Source organism: Tympanuchus pallidicinctus, unplaced genomic scaffold (genome assembly GCF_026119805.1).
Source record: "Tympanuchus pallidicinctus isolate F22 unplaced genomic scaffold, pur_lepc_1.0 scaffold17, whole genome shotgun sequence".
Classification (NCBI taxonomy): domain Eukaryota; kingdom Metazoa; phylum Chordata; class Aves; order Galliformes; family Phasianidae; genus Tympanuchus; species Tympanuchus pallidicinctus.
Window position 1 is genome coordinate 17,849,027 of NW_026294690.1, and position 23,357 is coordinate 17,872,383.

General features: G+C 44.8%; 1 long non-coding RNA gene across 1 annotated transcript; it reads right to left on the reverse strand.

The window, feature by feature from the left end:
• Positions 1 to 563: 563 nt before the first annotated feature.
• Positions 564 to 21,617, reverse strand: LOC128078614 (uncharacterized). Its single transcript, XR_008205726.1, has 3 exons — positions 21,496 to 21,617; positions 18,619 to 18,737; positions 564 to 733 (listed from the first exon to the last, which is right to left on the reverse strand). It is a non-coding gene; the product is annotated as an uncharacterized LOC128078614 (long non-coding RNA).
• Between the last annotated feature and the right edge of the window lie 1,740 nt (positions 21,618 to 23,357).

The following is a 23,357-nucleotide window of genomic DNA, read 5'->3' on the forward strand; positions in this document are numbered from 1 at the left end:
CAAAGGGCTGCAAAAACTTTGTTTCGCGTTTGAAGTTTTGGAGGAAGATGGGATATACTTTATCTGGCACTTCAGAGTGGAGCTGGATATGCTGTATGGACATTTCCAGTGCTGTGACCAAAATCAGTTGGGAACCACAATACAGAGTCTTCTGGTTCCTGGCCTCTTGGTTGGACAATGAGATGCTGGGGAGAAACTCATTTTGAGACCTGTGGCATTTGGATATGCCATTGTAAGCAGAGGAGAAGCTAGAATAAGCGTTTCTGGAATCCAGTTCAATTTTTGTACTATCACTGAATGCTCAGCTTTCAGCAAATGGCAGATGCCTGTATCCAATGTGCTGAAATGGCCCAAGCATGGAGGCAACAGAGACAATCAGCAGCTCTGAAGTACCATCCCCACCTCCCTCAGAATCCATCCGTGCTACAACAATGACTGGTAAGGGCCATAATAAAGACATCTTTCTCAATGGTTTGCTATCAGGCATTCACGCAGCACAAAGTTACAGCAACTCAGAAGGAAATCCCCTAGGCAAACAGCATTCTCCATGGATTTGAAAATTACCTTTACAGCCAGATGTGTGCATCTGTGGGCAGGCAAAGGAAATTGCTGTGGTGATGGAGGGTAGGGACAATGATGGAGTCACAGTGTAGCCCCACAGCATTGCACCCACTGCAGCTCCACGTTCTTACACCATTGGCATCTCCTGATGAAGCTGTATTCTAAGGCAGTGCTGTAATAAAGGATACAGGCAATAAGTTTCCTAGTACTGGAAATGGAGCAGCTACTCACTTCCCATGCATTTTTTCTTTTTTAAGGGTGAAAAGATTTTTCTCCTGCTGCCTTACAGCCCTCGGATCTGACAGGTGCCTAAAGCTAAAGGATCTGCTTTCAGAAGAAACCCGCACCTGAAATATGGAATACATGAGAGATGCCATGTTGTATTTTTCAGAAATCAGATTACAAGAACTCCCACAGCCCTCCCACATCATGTCAGGTCAGATCACCACGTTGCACCTGCCCAGGTTCCCCTTCAGACTCTCTCCAGCACGTTACTCATCACCCAGCGCTGAACTGCTGCTCACAGAGCTCTGTGCCTTGTGCACAAACGAAGCTGCCTTCAGCAGCAAGTGGATGACATTGCAGTTTGACAAACTTGTAAATCTTTTAGGGAGCCCATCAAATGCAAAGTGCTGTGTGAGTTCAGGTTGCAGCCCGTTGGACTCAGTGAGGTGCTGGGAGTTGATGGCTGAGCAGCAGGCATGGACACGGCCATCAGCTTGGCGTGCACCAACCTCCTCCCACTCGTGCTGCAATGTCTGCATGTTTCCATGCAGAGTTTTTGCTGAAGCTTGATGGGGTATATTCAAAGAGATGGTTACATGGGATATATTGTCATGCTAAAATGAGATCTACATGCATGCATTTGTTGAAAGCTTCTCTAGAAGTATCACAAGCCCAAGCGAGTTCATTTGTTTTTCAGCTGATGCATTTTTTATAAATTTTGAATTCCATTTGTAAGATCCACTGAGAAATAACATCCACTACAACCTGTCCCAAGTGGAAGCTGTTTCTGATCTGAGATCCCCATCACATCAATCAGGGATGCTGTTCTTGAAACCTAATAATAACGACTCACCAAAACTAGTTATCTCATCCAAAACCTTGGTAAAAGCTTTTGGTTTGCTCCTTCTCTATTATTATTGTTTCCTTTGACTTCAAGTTTAGGAAATAATATGCATATTTTGATTCATAAACTACTGAGCCTTAAAATATTGACATTAATGCCAATCTCCAAGTCTACCCCATTTTAAATTCCTCTTCCAGGGAGGAAATAAAAAGGCCCTGAGGGCTTTTTAACATTTCAAAATGTGAACATTTTGCCATTCTCACACACCTCACTAAATTGGCATCTCTCTACTAGTGTGTCTTCTGCTACAGATGAGGAACAAAAAGGGTCCTCGTGAGCACTTCCAATGCCTGGAAACCCAGTTTGTCTGTGTGTGAGCTGCAATAGAGCAATATTTCTCATAGTTGTTACAGTCTAAGCTGACAACAGTCAGGTTAGATGCTACCTAAGGCAAAAATAAGAAAATTGAGGATACTATTGCTTACATTCATGAACATCCGTACATAAATTCAGGTTTGCCAATGTTAGTTCATCATTCTGAAATATTTTAGTCTGCAGCTTTCATATAGAAACACTCCATATTAACATAAGGTAGAATGAGTCACGAGTTATTCAGGGTTTCCAAAGAAAATAGTTTACATTCATATTCAGTAAAAGCCAGCTCGTGTTCTGCTGCTCTTAGCTGTTTTAATTGAATCCAAAGCTCAAGTTTCACTTAACAAAACCAGTTTTAGATATACAAGAGCATGAATCCATATCAATCTATATAGTAGTACTTATGATGAATAAATTGATTTTTTCATTGCTCTGTGTTGGCTAAAATTATTCGATTATATATTTAGCTGCTAATGGAAACTCATTAGTAGATTTTCATTTCATGCTTGTTTGCACCTGCAATCCATTTCTTCTTGTCCAAGGACTGTTTCATTTACGTTGCATGCTATAAATTTTCTTGCATATAAACTGATAAGCACCAGCCAACATTCAGTATATGTGGACTGAAGGAGTTCAGGGCCATCATTTTTATAACAGCATCATTAAAGCACCAGATCTCCAGTGATTCATTGCCATTTATTACTGTGCATACTGATGTAGTAACTTGCCTGTTAGTTCCCTGGTTAATTTGGTTATCTGTGCTGGTAACATCCTCTTTCTCACTCCTCCTTGGAGTTCTGTTGGACACAAAGCTCCTGTCCATCCTTCTTAACCTCAAGTTGAGACACAATGGCAAATGCCCACATGATGAAACCGCAGACCCTGAATTTGAATGCAGGAATTTATTTTGATTTTTTTTTTTTTTATATCTCTATCAGAACTTCAGTTCTGCCTCACTTTGGGTCTCAGCCACCACTGCCACAATTTATTTTCATATAAAACCAGCATCACTTGTTACATTTCAGCAGAATTCCTCTGAATTGATCCAAATATGAGAGATGACTCCATTAGTGCTGTGTACTAACAGAGACCCCGCAGGGACAAGCAGCTGCAAAAATACCTGTGAGTGAGTTTAACTCAGACTGCATTCCCTCAAACACAACCGAGAACAGGCGTGGATTCCGGATGCAGTCGTTAAGAGGCCGTGATCAATAAGAATCTAATTTCCAATTAAACACAAGACCCCAGCTATTGTGCATGGCCAGCAGGTCGACATCATTCTGAGTCGCACTGGATCCCAGCACTTAAAGTTGTGCTGCTTTTGCTCTCTCAGAAATGAGCCTCGCCAGCGTGCGACCGCAATCCTCGCGAACTCTGCAGATTACATTTCCTTGCAGTGATGACCGCTAGGAATTAGCGCTACGTTAATCTGCCCACCTGCTGCGCTCGATGATACATCGGTCTGATCAACCTGATCACAAAAGAAAGCAACTCCTGCTTTTGTGGGTGTTTTTTTCTTTTGGTTGGTGTCTGCTTTGTGTCGTTCTGGAGGCACGGTGAAATCCGTAGCTCATAGTTTAAAGTGAAAGTAATTATTAAGCTAAATGTAAAGCGGAGCAGGGAGGCCGGCCGTAATTGCTTTACAGCAGATACAGTAATTGATGCTCTGCGGATTTATTCCTAAGCATAGAAGTCGAATTAGAAACTGAGCATTATCTGGATTTGTGTGGCTTTGATGAAGTCTCTGCGTCTCGATTTTTAGTTAAACTGTTCTTAATGAGACTGCTAATAATCACCATCAGACTAAATTGTTTTAGGGATACAAGAGCATAAAACACAAACGGTGCCATTCATTTAAAAGACACAACCTGAAAAATGACAGCGTTCTGCTGTGACCCCGAGCTGCAGTAAGCAGGGCAGTGGGGAGCACACAGCTGGGTTCACCCACGGCAGCCACGTGGGGCACCGAAGGCAGATCAGAGCAGCAATCTGAACACCTTAATCTCCTACCTCGTGCAAAATATTTGTTTGAGCCCATACGTACTGACCTACAAAAACAACACAATAAGATTTCCAGCTGGTTCTGCAGCAGCCTGCTGAGCAGCACTGCAATGGTATTTTTCCTTTCTGCAGTCTGAAATCCAGGAAAATCCAGATCAGAGCACAGAAATCCACACAGAATGCAGAGAGAGGAGCAGCGGATCGTTGTACCCCTGCCCACCCAGCAGCCCCACAGTGCCCCCCAGCTGTGCTAACACTGTGCATGGAAACACAGCGCATCATCAGAAACCACAGTGCTGAGCCATCTGATCCGATCTATTACAGCTGGTTATCCAAAAATCATTTGGAGCCCGATGAGCCTTATTCCAAGGCAAGCTTAATATACCCAGAGAAATATGATGCCAATTATTGAAAGCAGTGTTTCTCAGCACTTTGCATGCATGGAGCAGGGATGGGGAGATCTCCATGGTGACAGCGTGGAGGTAGCTGGGTTACCTGAGCAGTAATTTCCATCCTCTCATCTGATCTTTGTGGGCTTTTCGCTTTTCATCTTTACCTCTGAATCTGTTCGCTTTCTAATGGAGAGGAACTGACAAATATCCTGGTATACCTTAGAGGAAAAGCATATCTTGTCTCCCAGAATACTCCTGCAATTCGAGTCATCTTAGCAATTTGTGCTCGTGGTGGCAGGGAGTTTGCAACTGTGCACGTCCAGCCAGCTTCATGTAGGACCAGAGGCAGAATGGGCAGTGCCTTGCTAAGGCAGATCCCCAAAACCTCCCCAAACAAAGCTCCTTCCCAGACCTCACTCAGGTCCCCCCAGCCCAACTCCAAACATCGCCACAGAGCCCTCCTTCTCATTTCCATCACCTCTTCCTATTGCTCTCACGGTGCCACAGAAATACACAAGGATACGAGCACCTGCTGAGGCCAGGGCTATTGTAATTTGTAACACCCTATCCAATTCACATCACATTTTGGAGAAAAATCCCACCGAGATCTCCAAGCAATCTATCACACCGAGGCAGGATTGGCTTTCATTGATTTCAGAGGGGCACGCCACAGCCACAGTGATGATGAAAGTCGCTGCTCCTGAGCTGCAAAGGGACGGCTGCCCTTCTGTGCTTGCACTCTCCAGCATCGTACCTATTAGAAGAGCCCAGCATTATTCACTTTGGCTCATTAACATCCTCAGCACCTTAACCAATCTCATGTTTCAGGCTGCATGGGAATATCCTTGCAAGATGAACTGCAAATCTGCGAGAGGAACGGCAGAGCTCACAGATGGGCCCAATATCCCACTCCAAGCCTTTAAACACCTTGTTAACACAAGGCTGCTGTTATTTTGGGTGGCAGAGGAGTACTAATGCATGTCAGTGCAACAAGGCCATACCATACATCTGGCCCTTGCATTTCCCTCACATCCCTGCACTGCTTGGTGTCGGGATGCACCACGTGCTGCTCCCAGCTGCCCCCAGCAGCACACAGCATCGTGGGGAGCAGAGAACAAAACCAAGAGCCAGTTGCTGTGCAATCACCCAATTAACTGCTGTGTTTGGGATTTTAATCTGATTCTGCTCATTGCAGAAATAAATAGAATAGATCATTACCACTGACGTTCATAGTGCTGCACAGCCACCTTCCCAGCCCCTCTTTAAGGTGCTGTGTTACTTAACACCTGGTAGGAGATGTAACAGCACCTCTTTAGCTGACTTTACATTAGGTCTAAGTTTAGCTTCTGCAGGTAACAATTTCTGGTTAAACTTTAATAACAAAGTATGTTTAGAATCTCAGGGGCACACTCTCTGCTCATTTGAAACAAATGAGGATTATATAAGGAGGAACACGAGCTACAAATAGGATTCACACAATTAATTGGCTCTAAGCAGGGAGCAGAGCTGCTGAACTCAGCTGTCCCATCTCCATCCCTCCGTCCCTGCAGGGCTTGGGGATGGCACAGCTGGGAGGGCAGGCCTGCACCACTCAATGCCCCATCCAATCTACTGGTATGACAGGTGCAGTCCCAAGGACTCACACACTCTCACAATATTTCCATTTATAGGATGCAATATTTTTAAGCTGTGTCTCACGGGAATACTGTGGGTGTTGCAGACAAAGTCTGGAGATGCATGCAGAGGCTTTGCATCCTGCACAGTCCCTCCATAGCATTTGCAGTGAATACAGAAACTGCAGCACATGCTTAAACTTTCAAATGAACTGAAAAATCCACACTTAGGGCTACAGTTTTCAAACCAGTTGCCAGAACTCCTCTACACTAATGTCTGACTGCATGTGTTGCACTTCCCCTGCATGAGAACGCTGCCCTTCATTGGACTAGTAACAAAAATATTCTATATACTGTGGTGCTAAATCCATCTGTGGGAGTTCCTGGGATTCCTTAGGGGAGCCCATCTGCTCCCCCATCCCAGAATACTCCAGCTCTGACATGCAGCTCTGCAGCCTCTCCACATTTAGCGTACTGCAGTGCTTCGCTGGGAGGATCAGTTGCACCTGCCATGCTGTAATGAGCTCATACGAAACCTTCAGCTGAATCTCCATAATTGCACTTAAAGCAAGATATATATATATATATATGTATATATATATATATACACACACATACACACATATATATATTCTAAAATAGCTCCTGTTGCAGAGCCCTCCTGTTACAAACACTGAGATAAGTGCACCGATTTCTGTTGCCATGTACATCACACTGCTTCCCATCTCCTTTCAGCACAGGTATCACAAAGCTCAGCTTGAGCTCAGCTCTAAGCATAGGGCTGTAAGAGCTGAGTGCCAGGCCCGCATCCTAAACAGTGACATGAAAGCAGGAAATAAGTGAAAGGCTTCAAGCAAATGCTCAGCAAGACAGAGCTTTGCTCTTGGGCTTTCCGGAGCAGGGCCACCCCCAGGTGAGCACTGCCTCTGCACAGCGATTCCTGCAGCTCTGAGCAGCACCTCCCCTTGGCCACAGATGCAGTTTGCAGACAGAGGCTCCACCATCATCCAGAAATTAAAATAAATGGGAGTAAAACTTCTCTTGCGTCCAATCAATAACAACAATGTTGCTGGAAGTATAAAGACTGAAAAAGACAAAATCTTTCTTTTTCTTTTCTCTGAAGACTGTCAACTGAGCAAGTCCATAGTTCATTAGCAGCCTCTGAAATTGTCCCTAACCTCCCTCCCTTCTGCACTGTCACTGACATTTTAGTCAACGGCACAATCACCCAGGACAAACCACAATCTGTGATAATGTCCTTGGGTAAGGAGTGTACCAGTGTTACTAATGAAGCAGGTAAGGAGAAGCATGGCCACTCTTCTGCTTCACCCCACACTGCTCTCTAACAATTTTTGTCACTCTCTATGGATGGCTGGGGAAGGCTGACACTTGCTGACACTCCTCCTCTTCCAGCCAAAACAACTTGCATCTACACCAAGCAGAAAAATGTAATGACACTTTTTAAGACACAGCAACCATCAAGCTTAATACATCTCCAGTCTCTTTCTGGATAAATTGCCTCTACTGGGATGCCATTACCAAAGCCTAACTTGTAACAACCACTGAGTAAGACCTGCCTGGAACACGTCCTCCATCAACTGAAACGCCTCCCATGGCTTTTGTTTGAGGGCTGTCCCCTATTTCTGCACACTGTGTGGGGTTCTGCACTATTTGGATACTTTTGGACTCGCTGGAGGACCACATGGGTCTTCCTTTCTTGGGCCCAATGTATCTGAGTCTGCAGGCAGACAACACTACAGCAGCAGCACAGACTACATTTTCCAGAAGAAATGAGATGTACACGTGCTTTTAGACAATCCCACAGAAAAAAAAAATATGAAGGCTTGAATTCCCCTCCAGATTTCACAGCGTCTGGGAGACTTGCAACTGTGCAGACACGGTTTCTATTTAGAGAAAATGAAACCTCCCCCTGTTGATAATGTACTATTATCAGGGATCATCTGCTCCTCCACGCCACCCCCACACACACACCAGGAGTAATTGAGAAAGCGGCTGTTGACAGATGACTGTGTACAGAGAACAGCAGACACATCGTCACTCAGCCAGGAGAAGGGAAGCTGGAGCTGTGAGGAGCAGCATGGCACTGAATTCTGCTGTGGAACCACACTGCCACTCCTGCTTTGTGCAGCTCTGTTCATAGGTGTCACACCAGGCTCTCACTTCTGTACCTGCTGCAATAAAATCAGTTACAATCACATCCTCCCCTGTAGCACTGCAAATATTTTCATATCTAATTCTTTCGATCTTCGTGCAAACATATTACTTTGGTGGGTATTAAAAAAAGACAAACGAAATAATGTCATGCTGCTTCATATAACACTATATCTGGGGGGAAAAAAAGCTGCCTATATGAGCGTGTCAGTGTAAATCCATGTCATTTAACTCTTCAGGAATAAAAATCGGGACGTTTTCAAATCTTGCAGAGCATCTCACCTTTTCCCTGAAGCACCAAAGCTTTGTTGTACAGCTGATAGCCAACAGGCAGCACAGAGCATAGTGCTGCTTTCTGAACCTTGGGCTTGAAGGAAAATAAAAAGTAAAATAAAATGCCTTGCAAGAAAACAATCGTAGAGTCTTCAAACTGTCATTGGAATATGACTGTCCTCAAGGGATGCTAAAAGAAATCACGATCCAATTTCAAAAATGAGAAGGGGAATCCAGGCTGGAGTTAGGCAGGTGATTCACCACCCCCAGCAAACTTTATATACAGATGGAGAGGGAAGAATGGGGACATTGCATCTACATGGGGGAAAGGAGAGTAAATATTTAAGGCAGAACCCAGTGCAAGTAGGTGAGGCGTGACTTGTTTAAGCCAGATGAATATATCAACACAGTTCATCTTAGGAAATACATCCCTGTCCAACCAGGAACCCAGAAATATCAACAGTCCACAGAACTGGAGCACTAACTCTTTACCTCCCAGTGCACCACATGATGTTATGATGTGGAATGCCGACATCAAATAATCATAAAACCATGACAGTCCTCTATTTGCCAGCTGGCCAAAGCTAGAGGACCCATAGTGCCCATCTCAGTGAAGGGAGAAGCCCTGGAAGCAGCTCCCTGCCATCCCACTGCCAGGCAGGGCCACTGACAAGCCTGGTGATCACACACAGCATCATCCTAACTACAGAACCACATCCCAGCTGCTCCAAACCAGGCACTGCACATTGAAACACACTGCGAGCATCCTGTGTGCTTCCTCACACAAAGTAGGTGACCCATTTTCCTCACGTAGCAGCGTTTCATTTCCCACCTTTTCCTCTTGCATGACAAGGAGGACACCCTGCTGGTGTTTTTCCTGCAGTAACGGGCTCGTTGTGCAGCAGCACGTTGACACCATGGAAGTGCTCCTCCCTGCTCCTGCACAGCTAACGGCAGCACCCTGACGGCTCTCAGGAGTACAGGATCTGGGTTCAGACCCAGATCTGCTCCACGATCTGGACCTTCTGCTCCAAGGCAAAGAAAGGGCATGCTTCTCATTGAGCCTCTGCACACACAGAGCTCTGTTCAAACACGTTTACCATTTCTGAGCAGAGGTCTTCATCTGGAACCTCAGACACGTGCAGAAGGTTTACCTGGTGGTAGCAAAAGCCTCGTGGCGTTTCTTAGATGGAAAGAAAACCGGGTGTAGCAATTATTCATAGCTGCACATACATTGCTGCAGACAGCTGAGCTGACTTGGCAGAGACTGAAGCTAATTGGGTTTACAGTAGAATGAAGCTTTGATTGAAGTGCTTCGCTTAAGAAAATTACACGCACACCCCCACGCCCCGACACCATCACTCTCCAGCGCGCAGAGCAATCGCCCCACGTATTACTGAGGAAGGAATGCTGAGGTTCTTATTGCTTTGCCAAAGACCCACAAGCTCATGATATGGAGGTGTTTGATCTGCTGTGTGCGGATGCATAATTTAGCGGCAGCAGAGGCTGCACAGGGCCAGCATTCTGGGCAGCTTTTGAAGTTTGCAGCCACCCCACAGCCGCTGGGGTGGGACCTGCCCAGGCGGCCCCAGCACAAGGCAGGAGGGAAACTGCTCCAAAACCAATGCAGAAACGGTCTCCGAGCAATGAGAGGGGAGATCAACGCAGCCTCGAGTTTGCTGAGTAAATAATTCAGATTCTACCAGAGTGATTTATGAAAATAAAAAGACTAATTTAACGAGCCCAGCAGGCAGCGGGCGCTTCTATTATTTTAACATGTTAAGAGCAAAAATAAAAGGACAAGAGCTTTAGCTTCATTGGGCTTTTCTCCTATGTTTCATGGCTACGGTTTAAAGTAAAAACCAGCATGCCTTGTGGTTATGCTGTGCTCAGCAGTTTTGCCAGCCAGGGAAGGGTCACACGAATGTTGCTGTCACTGTCTGTGCCACGATGCTCAGTTCTCAAGCAGCTGCACGGGGAAAGCTTCCAGGTATTGCTGGGAATTACTGATTCTTGGGGAAGTTTTGCAGAATGACAGAGCAGAGAAGGACTACTGGAAGCTCTGCATGGAACAGCACTCAAATCTGTTTTTGAACACATGCCCTTTAGTTGCTTTCCTAAATCAATCTGTACAGAATTGCATGCAGGAATTCAGACCGCAGACCACAGTTGTCACAATGACAACTCTGTCACTCCATTGGGAAAAGACCCAAATAGTGAGAGATTATTATCTGCGTTCTGGGGAAAATGGGAAGACAACGGAGATGTGCAAAGAAGAGATGAAATGGAAGATGCAAGTTCTGGAAGAAGCAGAAAAAGAAGAGATATGGGAAATGAAGAAAAAGAAAACACAACTGGAAATGAACAGTGACATTATACATTGGCTCAGAGAGCAGCGAGACCATGGCACTGCTGCCCAGAGCTGTGGGTGCCACATCCCTCGAGATGCCCAAGGCCACAGATGGGGCCCTAGATAGCATGATCTATGGGAGATATCCTGCCCACTACAGGGGTTGAAACTGAGTGGGCTTAAAGGTCCCTTTCAACCCAAAGGATTCCACGCAGTTGAAAAATGTAAACTGTTTTCAAGGGGGCCATTGACCTGAACAATGTTGACAGTGCAGGGAAGGAGCCCTGCTGCACATCCTCCCTGCCACTGAGTTCTATCCATCTTATTTACTTGGTTTCAAAACAAATCTAACTGAAAATCCAGTCTTCAAAGCCATCCATCCACCCATCTGCCAGCTTTATCAATCACCATCCGCGCTGCACATCAACACTTCTTTCATTGACTTCCATATGGTTCATTGCATGAAAATGCCTAATTAAGAGAACAGGATGAGATTCTAGCAAGTAAACTTGGTGACTGTCTGCAGAGGAAATGTGAGCTATTGCACTAACTCACAAGAGGCAGCGAGCAGAGCCAGAGGCAATAGCAGGTAAACTGCTGCCTAAGAGCATCTCCAGCTCGAAGAGGTTTAGACTTCAAAACTGCCCATTCACTTGTCCTATGTCTGCAGCCTGACAGCAGGATTCCTCCCGAGATGCTGACGAAGGAGCCGTGCAGCGCTCCGCAAACGCTTTGTCAGATCAAAAGATCTCCCAGACAGCGACTGCAGATCAGAGGAGCTTGCAGCTATTAAAGCCAACAGTTTGCCTCTCTCCAGATGTAAACCAGGAGAATTCATTGCAGACGCACTGATAAATGGCACTGCTTCCCACACACACCACATGCGATGGGCTGAAAATTCTGACTTATTTCCTGCCAGCGTGCAGAATAGAATATGTTCACCCCAAACCCTAACCAACCTGCTGCAGATCCACAGCTCCGAGGGCAGGGAGAGCACACTGCTGTGGCTGCAGCCCACAAGGGGCTGCCTTCATTGCCTACCTGGTGCAGCATAGAGCAAATCAGCTGCCTTGGATAGAAGGGGAAATTATTGCATGGGGTTATTTGGGGAAGGGATGAGACCCAGTACGTTCTCCCTTGGATCAGAAGGACAGTTGGACTCGATCTTAGAGGTCTTTTCCCACCTTCATGATTCTGTGACAAGGAGAGCCGTGTGTAGGCATTTTTGGGAACCGGCCATGGTAAATCCTACAGAACACCTTAAGGCGTCCGCAGCAGCTCCACGAGCCAGCCTCCCACCAGCTGTACTGCACCGCTCCCCCACATCACTTTAAGGCAGCAGAAAATACAGACCTACAGCCCTGTAAGAGCAGCTTTTATCCCCTGATTAAGCAGCAGTTCAGTCAGAGCTCAGGCATTCACAGAGCTGATGGGAAGGACAGGAGGTGTGGGAACACTGCACAGCTCCATGAGATGAGGTTACCAGCTGCACGGCCACCAAGAGGTGTTGCTGTGGCTAATGGAAGTCATTTGGCCAGCATTAAAAGCAGAAATAAACTCATTTTTATGGCACAATGCCTAAAGAGCCTGGCTTCTGCTGGGAGTCTAAATTTGGACTGCTCAGTTAATTTGATTGGATGCTACGAGAGAGGGCATGATTTGAAACCAAAAGTCGTTTTTCTCCTTGGAAGAGTGGATAACTGAGTCTATTAATCTGACAATACATTTAAACTGAGTTATTGTGACAAGGGACTTCCATTATCCATTTCATCTAGTTGCAAACTGTCAGAATAAATCTCGGGGGGTTAGGGAAAAAAGCTGCCTTCCTTTGTTTGCCGTTTTTATATGCCACAACAGTTTAGATTTGGTTCACTTTAGCTCACGATACTGTATAACTGTACAGGATGGAGGCCCACTGTAAAACTAGTACAGAAAATGTTAACTTCAGGGTTATCAGTGCGGGTTTCTTTAGTTAGTTTGTTGTTGTTGCTTAAATAAGGAGTACAGACCAACCTGGCCACCTAGAGGCATCATAGCATTGACTTCAATGACTTTTTTTATGCACGTATTTTTAAATTATTTAAACTCTAATATCTTCAGAATGTAAAAAGCCATTTCCTATGCTTTTCCTTGCAGAGCAAGTTAAGTTAAACAGCCAAAACTCATATCAGAAATGAATCAAAATAAGGCACAGAAGGGACGATATTATGCTTAAGACAGTTAACCAGGCATGGGGCAGCCCTGGCCAGCAAGGTTTGTCTGAAGTAGTCCAGCCAGTTTTACTATGTGGAATATATATAATCCCAAAGCCAGGTGTGGTGAGAACAGTAAAACAAATAAATCAATAGATCCCTCCATCTTGAAATCATGCCTACGTCGGGTTAATTTGTTACAAAGGCTGTGCTAAGAACTAAGCATTGCTACTTCAACTGATTTCAATTCTATCCTCTCAGCACCATCCCTGCAAAACAAAGGCAGCTCTGCATTACGACCTTCCCCAGAGCCACCGTTTGCTCTCAGGAGGAGGCTGGGAGCACAGCACAACACGGCCGTGCCAACGCTCCACATTCGGGTTTGATCAGATCGGGGACGCGGCGCTCATCCCTTCACTGTCACTGCAGAGCATTCATCAGTTTTAATTATTTTTCAGGTTCTATGGGGAGCCATTAAAAAAATTAATCGCAACTGGAAGGAACAGCAGCCCTGTGTGGCCATAAAAAGACAATAATGCATTTTAGGATATACACTTGTTATGATTTATATTAAACAGGACCAGAGGTAGCATATGGCAGCTGTCATAAAGCAGCATTCATTATGAAAACATGGAGATCATCTCCAAGATTGGCCATATTCTTACATATTAGTTGAATTTACTCTAACTTACGTTCAGATTTTCCGGGCATATCAACTCCTCTTTTTTTTAAATGACCACTTTGCTCCACCCCTTGTCCTGCTGTACCTACAAACATTTCCTTTCTGCAGACCTTCTCTTCTCTGACTTCAGATGCACTGTTCACACACTTGGACTGAGGCAGAACTCAGCTCCCATTCTTGGCCAGAACAGCCTCCCCAGCTCACGCTCACCTCCAGATGACTGCCCAGAGCACTCCATGTACCCAGGGCGGCCCTGGGATTCACTCCAGGTTTGCTTTGCCTTCACTTCAGCCTCCCAAACCTAGAACATGTCTCGAGTGATAAGCAACATAAACAGGATACTCTTATTTACTGTAATTAAGAAAAATTAGCATGTCAATCTATCACCTGAGCTGCTTCTTGCTGGCTGCATCCATATGGAAGGGAGAAATGTCAGAAAAAAAGCAGGAATTTACAGCACAAATATTTCTGAGCAGACGGCGCAGGAGTGCATCCTGCAGCACAAACTCCTGCTGGATTTAAATACAAGGCTAAGAAAAGTTCAAAGCGCACAATGAAATTCTGCTTTCACACACTATGAAAATTTATTTTTAATATATTTCTATTTAATTTTATATAGTTATGCTTAATATATATTTATTAATTCAGCGGTAACGGACTAATGGAGAACTGCCTCAAGAAGCGAGCCACAGAAATACACAAGTGTGCCACAGCCAAGATACTGAAATCACTTTTGGAGAATAGATGCTTCCTACATCCAACACGAGCCCCTGGTGCAAGGGGAGGCCATCCGCTCATCCTATTGGTGTTACCCAGGAACAGAGGCCAGCCCCCCTTCACCCCCACCTCCCCACAGTTTTAGAGAGCAATGAGGTCTCCTCTGAATTCCTCCAGACTGAAGCACCCCATCTCCCTCAGCTGCTGTGCTCCAGACCCTGCACAGCTGTTGCCCTTCTCTGAACATGCACCTCAGTGTCCTTCTTGTCTATGCCACCATTTCTTGCAGCAAACATTCAGCATCTCATCCAAGACAGACCCACGCGACCAGATGCTGAGAAGATATTCTCTCCCATAAAACAGTTTTTCCATCTCTACTCACTGTGGCACCTTACGATGAATACTGTGAAACGAGGAAGATCATCAACACCCCACTCCAGAATTATTCCATGCTGCTGCTGCAACACATTGGTGGGAGCCAACACAGATGTCACACTTGAACACTCGGACTGGATCCAGGCCGATGTAAACCCTCATCATCAGTCTGAATTCTGTTGACTGTGATGGCGAGAGGGATGTGGCAGGAGCTGAAAACTGAGCTGCATTGGAGCATTCGAGGTTCCCCATATGGGCCTGATGCTCCTGGATGGGCTCACCTCAATTCAGCACAGCTTTGGATGGAGACAAGGCATTGATTGGGAAGGTCTGGACGAAGGACGGTGACGGATATGTTTATGGAACATATTCTAAAATGGATCACTTCTGGTATCATTTTTCTTCCTCTAGTGTAATTATAACCATCTTTAATGTAACATGAGTCTTTTTTGAACAAGGGTATTTATTTCAATTAAGTAGTATAAAGCATCAGATCTAAAAATGCTGTAGGCGATGGATTTGGTTATTTAGAGTTATTCTGTGCTAGAATTACACTGACTCCATGGTCCTATATTATTCTCAGATATTACATGAAATTAGGCACAACAGGGAGAAAGAATCAATCAGTCCTGGCTAAGGAATTGAGATAATAATGACTCATTTGATGGGATTGCTCTGGAAAATTAATAATGACGGTGGTAATTACTAACCTGGGATAGCTGCAGTGCTCATTATTCTCCTTTTACTCTACTGAATGTTAAGTACGATGAAGACATTTGTTGAAAACACAGCCCTGCCTGCAGGCTCTCCATCACAGGAAGGACCCTCCGAAAGGCCTGAAAGCCATCCTCCTTTTGCACTCAGCAGGAAGCAAACGTTGAACCACTGCAATATTTGCTCTATGGCACACGTACATGATCATTTGTGAGAGCTGAGCTCTGCTGCCTCTACTTCTCCTGACCAGGGGACCTGGCCCAGGTGGGCAAAGGAGGGCTGGGGGATGCACTGGGGACAGGGCTGATTTTAATGCAACCGTGGAGAGAGATTGGAATAAAAAGCTGAGTGGGACTAAAAATGGGAGTGCCACACAGCTGTGCTCTCAAACATCTGTTCCACACCCACAGGGTGCACGGCAGCACTTATTTATATCTTAAGTGGATGAGCAGTGTTTGCCTTATGTTGAAGAGCGACGAAAGCGAGTGCCCCGCAATATGCAGGAAGAGGGGAAAAAAGAAAATGTAGCTCTTTAGTAACGCTAAAACAACAGTTCCAACATTGAAGGAAAACAAATCTATAATTTTCTGAACAAGGCAGAGGTTTCCTACAGATCAGCAACCCTCCTTGATTGAGGAATTTTGGACCCCTTGTCAACTTTACTAATTACTCCCACTTTTCTGCTAACAGGTCCTTTCCTAGCTGATTTAGCCCACCACTGCCTTCAGCCCTGTGACATGGGCTCTTCGAGGACACCCTACATTCATGTCACTGCTCTTTTACTTCAGTCCATTAGCACACAACCTTTCTCACCAGTCCAACCTTTTTCTGCCAAGATGGTCAAACAAGTCATTTTTCCAGAGGTGTTTGTGGATTTAAAAACTCCCACCTGCAGGTTTTAGAAAGCCTGAGCATTTTTGTGATCTGGAAACACAAGGCCCTGCAGAGGAGGCTTCTGCCCACCTCCAGCTTACAGCACAGCAGTGGACTTTATTCCATGGGCAAATTCCTTTGTCAGGCCCACCTGCTCTCCTCTGCAACAATTTCTGCAACCAGCGCAGCTCACAGCATCGTCCCTCCTAATGCTCAAACCCCAGTGAGCCATTACTGGGAAAAGTCAAGGCTTTTGCTGTTTACAACCACAGTATCATTAATGCCACTTATGTTTATCATTTCGCCTCATTATTGTTCCAGTAGATTGTTTTCAAACAAGATGAGAACAGCAATGTGCACTGCGTGTGCAATTGTCTGAAATGTCAAGAACGGGGGACGTGAGCTCTGCTGGGGTAAAGGGAGATGCTGACAGCTTTTAGCAGCAGCCCATGCCTTCCGGCTCCTTGTTTAGCTCCTTGACAAACCCACTGTCACCCAGCTTGTCACCATGCCCTGCACACATCCAATTATCCCTGTACAGTGCAGCATGACAAAAGCAATCCATCCATACCATCCAAACAATACACTTGTAGTATAAAAATCCAAATTGCTCTTAAGTCTGTTTTCCCACTTCCAGGCCATGCAGACTGTAGCTCCTTCACTATCCCGGATGGAAAGAGCAGGGCGAGCAGGATTTGGGATGCTGCTCTCTAGGGTTGGTGCTGCCTGCATCAGGTGCTTTATTTGGATAATCTGTGCGGGGCTGAAAAGTGAGCTGTGTTGGCAGAGTCTCCCTGCTGTGTTAGCCCTACCTGCAGATTTAAGAAACGACCACAAATAAAGCTCCCCTCAGAATCATAGATTCATTAAGTTTGGGAAAGACCTCTAGGGCCCCAAGCCCACCTCACTCCTGCCATGCCCACTGCCTGTGGCCCTCAGTGCCACATCCCCACGGTTCTGGAACACCCCCAGGGATGGAGACACCGTCACTCCCTGCACAGCTCATGCCAATGCCTGACAGCACTTTCAGAGAACAGATAGCTTCTAATATGCAACCTGACCTCCCCCAGGCACAACTTGAGGCCCTGCAACATGAGATTTCACAGTATTTAAGAGAAGAGCTTGGCGAAGTTAAATGAGATGTACAAAGTCAGTAGTAACCCAACAACTACAAAGGAGATCTTGTGACCACAAAACTCATCAACACAGCATGGCCAGAGACCTGGTTACCTGTCACAAGAACCAGCCAGTTGCTGCCCTACTGACCTCTCTGTGCTCTGCATCCTAACCCCGGGGAAAACGTAACCTCAGTCACATCGGGCTGCCAGCAGCTGCCCACAAATCATCTACATAAAAAAAAAAACCACTGTGGCAGCAGCACTTGGATTTCAGGGATGCAAGAGCAACGGGGGTTCTCCCGAGGAACTCGGGGGACATGACCAAGCTGCAGTTGTGGCTTATTCAAATGTCTCCCATCAGCATCAGAACGGAGCTGCCTCTTGCAAAACACTTCTCACCATTTGTTTCCCAAAAGGAAAGCACATATTTAAAAAATCTCACTTCAGCTACGAGTACCAAACATTGAAGATATGACCTGAATATGTAGAAAATCGGTTTGAAAGCAGGGATCCAAAGGCAATAACGAGAAGAACTCTCCTCTCATTCAAATAAGCTGCAAAAGGCAGAACAAATGCCTTTTGCAGCTTATTTGAATGACAGGAACGTGTTAAAGCTCATGTTCTGCTCACAGCTGTGCTTAGCTAAAACTGAAATAGTCATTTCTATGGTCACTTCCACCTGGGAGGGTGTCACCTGCAAAGTGCATTTCAAGAGCAAGACCAGATTTAATAAACTTACGATCATGAGTGATTGTAGTACTTGACACGATCCACATCTCTGTGCATTTGCTTCTTCAGCATAAACAGAGGTACCAAATTTCTGTTCAGAAGCGCATGCAAGCTCAGAGTTAATTATTGTAATTATCAATTCAACAGACTCAGAATGCTAATCTATTATAAAGTGGTCTGTTAATTGGTGTTAAACTGCCATTAGTCTGCCATTTCCTATGTTATCAAGCTGACCTGGAGCACAGCAGAGCTGAAAAACCAATCCATTTCTCATTTCTGGCAACTGCTGATTACAGATTTGAAGAAGAAAAAAAAAATCTGCATACTTGGAATTGAAATAGTTATAAGAACAAAGGAAAACATAATTCTGCTGCTTTAAATTACAATCTTTTTGTTACTCATCATGCTTTACCTACACATAATCCTCCAGCACTGCCCACGTGGGTCTGCTTGCTGAGTCCTTCCTCACCTCTGGGGTTTGGTTACCAAATCTGGGTGCCCAGGAGGGCAGTGAACTTCCATTCAAATACACTGCAAGACAGAGAGATGGCATTTTAATCTCCCTTCAGAGCTGCTGTCAAAGCTGCATAACCTAATGGAGCATTTCTCAGGGCAGCTCACCTAGTCTGGGACCACTTGCCGCATCCTCACCTTACACCAGCAGAACACCTAAATGTACCTGCATGAACCACATTTCTCTTTCACTCCAAAAAACACGTGAGCCTTCTTCTGATACTCTTTATTGCCCCACAGATGCTCATCCACAGGAAATTCCCATTTCCTTTAACTTGTAAGGCCCCATTACGATTGAGGAAGCAATCCACGTGGCAAAAAGGCATCCCGTTCCTGTTTCTTGGTAACAGTCAAGCAGGAGGCCAACACCACTTCTGTGCAGAAAACCTACCCCTCAAACCACCCATCTCACGATGTGGCTTCTTTGTCAGCGTCTCCAGCCAAACTGGAAGTCAAATTAATGGTTACAGCAGACGGATACCTCTTCAAAGAGCTGTGGCACAGATCATCAGCACTGTCTGTCAACTTTTCTCCCTCCGTATAGTTTTCTTGGCAGTAGCTGCTGCATCAAAGTCATGCATACCTATGAGAGTTTTACCCATTGTACTGAACATTATGCAGTGGTACCACTGGCCGTGTGGTTTTGGCAGGGATTGGAAAGACATGGAGCCCCAGCTTTTTCTCTGCCTGTTCTATCGCAAGCAGAATTCATTGTTGCTGGGAAACTGTTGCCGGGACATTCGCTGGACATTTTGTCTTCCTTATCTTTTGCTCTTCAAGGCACTACATATTCCCTGTCCTTTATCTAATTCCCTCATTACTATTCTATCCGTTGCTCGCACCTTTATAGTTCCCCCAGTCATCTTCATGTGGTCTGGCTGCCTGATTTCCTGCCACTGACTTCAAATTCTGCTTGAGTGCATATTCCTTTTACTGAAAGGAAGGAAAATAAGCCTGTGCAGATGGAAACCTAGATCTTGTGCTGTTCAGGAAAGCAGGCTCTACATGATTTCTACTAGAGGAATTACTCAGGCTTGGAGAAGACTGATGAACACGATGTCAAGGACAACTGTCAAAATGAGAAATGCCCGTTGTAGTTTTCTCTACGCTTCAGTCAGCCACGTTTGCTATTACTTCACATTATTGATACACACTGACATGGTCCAGAATGGATACAGAGACTTAGCAAAGACCAAAGGCACATTTTTGCTGTTTCAGGAGATAAAGATCTTGCTCAGCACACTCAAAGGGGGTGACTCTAAGTACTGTTCTTTTCGGGAACAAATGAACAAATAAAGAAAAATGTTGCCTTGAGCTGAAATTCATCCTCTATCACTTTAAAGCTGAAATTAAAATGAAAAGATTTTTGTAATGCCATTAAGAAACTGTTTTAGTATATGTAAAAAAATGAAGATCACTCCTTGACATCTCAGACACAACGGACTCATTGCTAGTAACTTAACACAAGCGCTCCTGGTGACAGTTATGGAGAAAAGGGAAACTGGGGAATGCCACAAGGCACAGCATTTGATAGATTTAGAAAATAGAAACAATGCTCAAAGACACACAGACTTTCTGTAGCAGAAGACATGCAAAAAGTACAGGGATCTCATTTGTTGGGTGGTTGGTCAAGACTTACTGTTCAGCAGATGCACATAGTAAGCACATTGTAAGCATGTTTCTTCTGCTCTGAATAAACGTCCTTCCTTACAGGCATTTGCTTTTGGTGCTTAGCTGAAGTGGCTCACTGGGAGATCAGAGGCAGAGAAACTCAGATGGCTGGCTTGCTTCTTCTGTTTCCTTTGGCAAGAAGTTGGGTGCTAATTTAAAACAAAATGTTGGCTTTTTTATGGGGTGTGTGGGCTGGCAGCCTTATGCTTGCAAAGGCATGCAAGGCTACAGGCAATGTTTTTCGGGTTTTGTTTCAGTGAACCCAAAAAATTCATTTTCCATTTTCACCAACCTAAACGCTGTATAGGAGTTAATGATGGTGCCTCAGCTGCTGCTCAAGATGACGGCTGAATTCCTGGGGCCATATTATTTTATTACACCAAGTATCCAGCAACACTTTTTTATATCAGAAAACCACCCCTAGTGACAACATCTATTGCACTGCAGACTCGTGTAAGGAAGCTACTGGAACACTCCAATCTGCCAACTTCCACACTTATCATGCAGTTAATTTTTTCTGACTGCTCCATATGCTTTGCCATCATTAAAGCGGTGCCAGGGCTTTTCTTTCTCATATATTGATTGAAATGATGTATGTTGTACATGCCCTAAGAATCTGCAAGAGTCATTGAATTTTGAGCTCTTCCTCTCTATCTTGGCTCTTCCTGTTGTGATGTTGAGTTTGATTGTGCAAACCAGTACCAGCCCTACTCATTTAGTTTCTTTGTGCCTAGAACTAGCTAATTGGTAGCTCTACCAGGATTTACCCACCTGGACAGGGAGCAAACTAAGGTGTGAATATATGCAGTGCTGCTTCTTAGCAGTAATTCTCTTCATGGGAGCTCCTAGTGTGCCCCAGCAAGCTTGCTCACTTTCCAAGGGGAGTAAATGCTCTGCCCATATCAAACACTTACAGAAACCATTCTCCTTGCATTCTCTACAAAGACAACATTGAAAAGGTAATTTAGATATACAGGGCTTGGGGAGGATCACTTTTTAAGTGATATTTTTCTCCATTTGCTCTTTTTGCTCTCCATTTGCTGTCCATAAGGAACAGTTCCCTAATTAAAACAACTAGTTAGCACCTGCATTGGGTCAAGGTTACCTTCGCAGGCACAATGAAGAGCAGCCAGGGCAGCAGGAGCTCCTGCTCCATCCAGCTGACATGAATGCAGCTTCCAGGCCAGGATCTGTGCTCAGTGCTGGAGCAAGCAAGGCAGCCACCAGGTCAACCCCTGAGCATATGGACAAGGAACTGATGATGAGTGGGAGGGTCTTGACAATCACCAGCTCTACTTATTGTCTAAATTCACACATTTTCCTACAGTGAAGGTAGGTGAGGAGCCCGAGTAAATTGCTAGGGCATATTGTGTACAGCCCATTAATGTAGACAGGTTGTAAAATTGCAGGCTAGGTTGTTAAGAACTGCCTGGCCTCCACAGTCATATTTTTTCAAACAGCAATTTCCTAATTAACAATTTTTGCCCTTTGAAGTCCTGCACTGACAAATTATTTTTTTTCTTTCCTAGCGACAGCAAAATTATTTATCCAATTTCTTCACATAAAGGGCTCATTTTATGTTCTAATGAACAATGGTAAGAACAGAACAAAAGCAGAAAATACACAAAGTTACCCCCTGCCCAGATCAGAGAGAAATTTCTTATCTTTGACACCTGCTGGCAATTAATCCTTGGCATGCCTGAATCTACAATTAGCAGCACTCCTGTGAGGGGTTTGAGCTGCAGTTCCAGCTGCAGTTCAGCGCTGCCCTCTGCCTCCTCGGGCAGTGCCTGAATGCTGTTTGGCACACACATAACTGAAACCTGGCTTGCCCATGTTGGCTTCCTGCACCAAGCAGGAGATTCATTATGCTTTAGTTTTATGCTTTAGTTTTTTAGACTCTGCAGTGAGAGTGGGAGATGCTGTTTCAGCCGACTCACCCGCGGGAGATGGAGGCAGGTCCCTCCCTGCAGTGCAGAGCGATGCTTGTCCTCGTGCTGCTCCTTCACGAGGTGCTGCCATGCCTCTCATCCACAGTGTTGAGCTGGGGAGTTAAACGTTGAGCTAGAGTGCTGGGATGGTAAGAAGGAGCAAAGAAAGGTGTTTTTCTCTTCTTATCTCTTTTGTAGCATCCAAGAGGGAACTTCTCTCTCCCCAGTAACCATTACGGAACCCCTTTGGGATGCACCAAGTTTGCACCCCTTACTTGCTTAAGTTATCCTACATTCATTGATAACTTTTCTGCTCAACAGACATAACCAGCTAAAACTCAGTCACTCCCTTGTGGTCCTTAGTGATGAAGAATTCTTCTAGTTTTCTTGCAACTCTATGTGCCCACTGACCTGCTGCACTGCTCATCCTCCCAAGGTCTGGCTCACAAGGCAAAGAGTAGCTTGAATAATTATATTGGGTAGCAACAGAATATGGAATATGGAAGTCTACTTGGAAAAGTAACTTTCTGTGACATGAAATTAACTTAGCATTGCATTTAAACTTCTACTCTGTCACGTATTTGGCAGAGTTTGAGTCCAGCATTTTGTTGGAGTATGGCAATACCTCCATATCGCCCATCTTCTGATGTTTCTGTGCTACAGAAATGAGTCAGCTGTGCACAGTGTAGAAAACTGAATAGAAATATTGTATAGAAATATTGCAAAGAATACTGTTCTTTGAAGCAGTGGATGGCATTTGAAAGCCATTTAGTTCTTTAAAGAGCAGAACTTTATGAAGTATTTCAAGGGAACTTTAGAGCTATTATTTCTTACTTTGCCATTAAAACCTGGAGGTTTGAAAATTAATAGCTATAAGACCTTTGATGCAAAAATCTCTGAATAAAATAAATTCTGAAGGCTATTTTCACACTGAGTTATATTAAAACTTCAAGTCCCTTGTTAATTCAATGCACATCTCAGAAATTATCTTAAATATTAGGAATAATTTTATACTAACTAACCTAACAAAACAAAA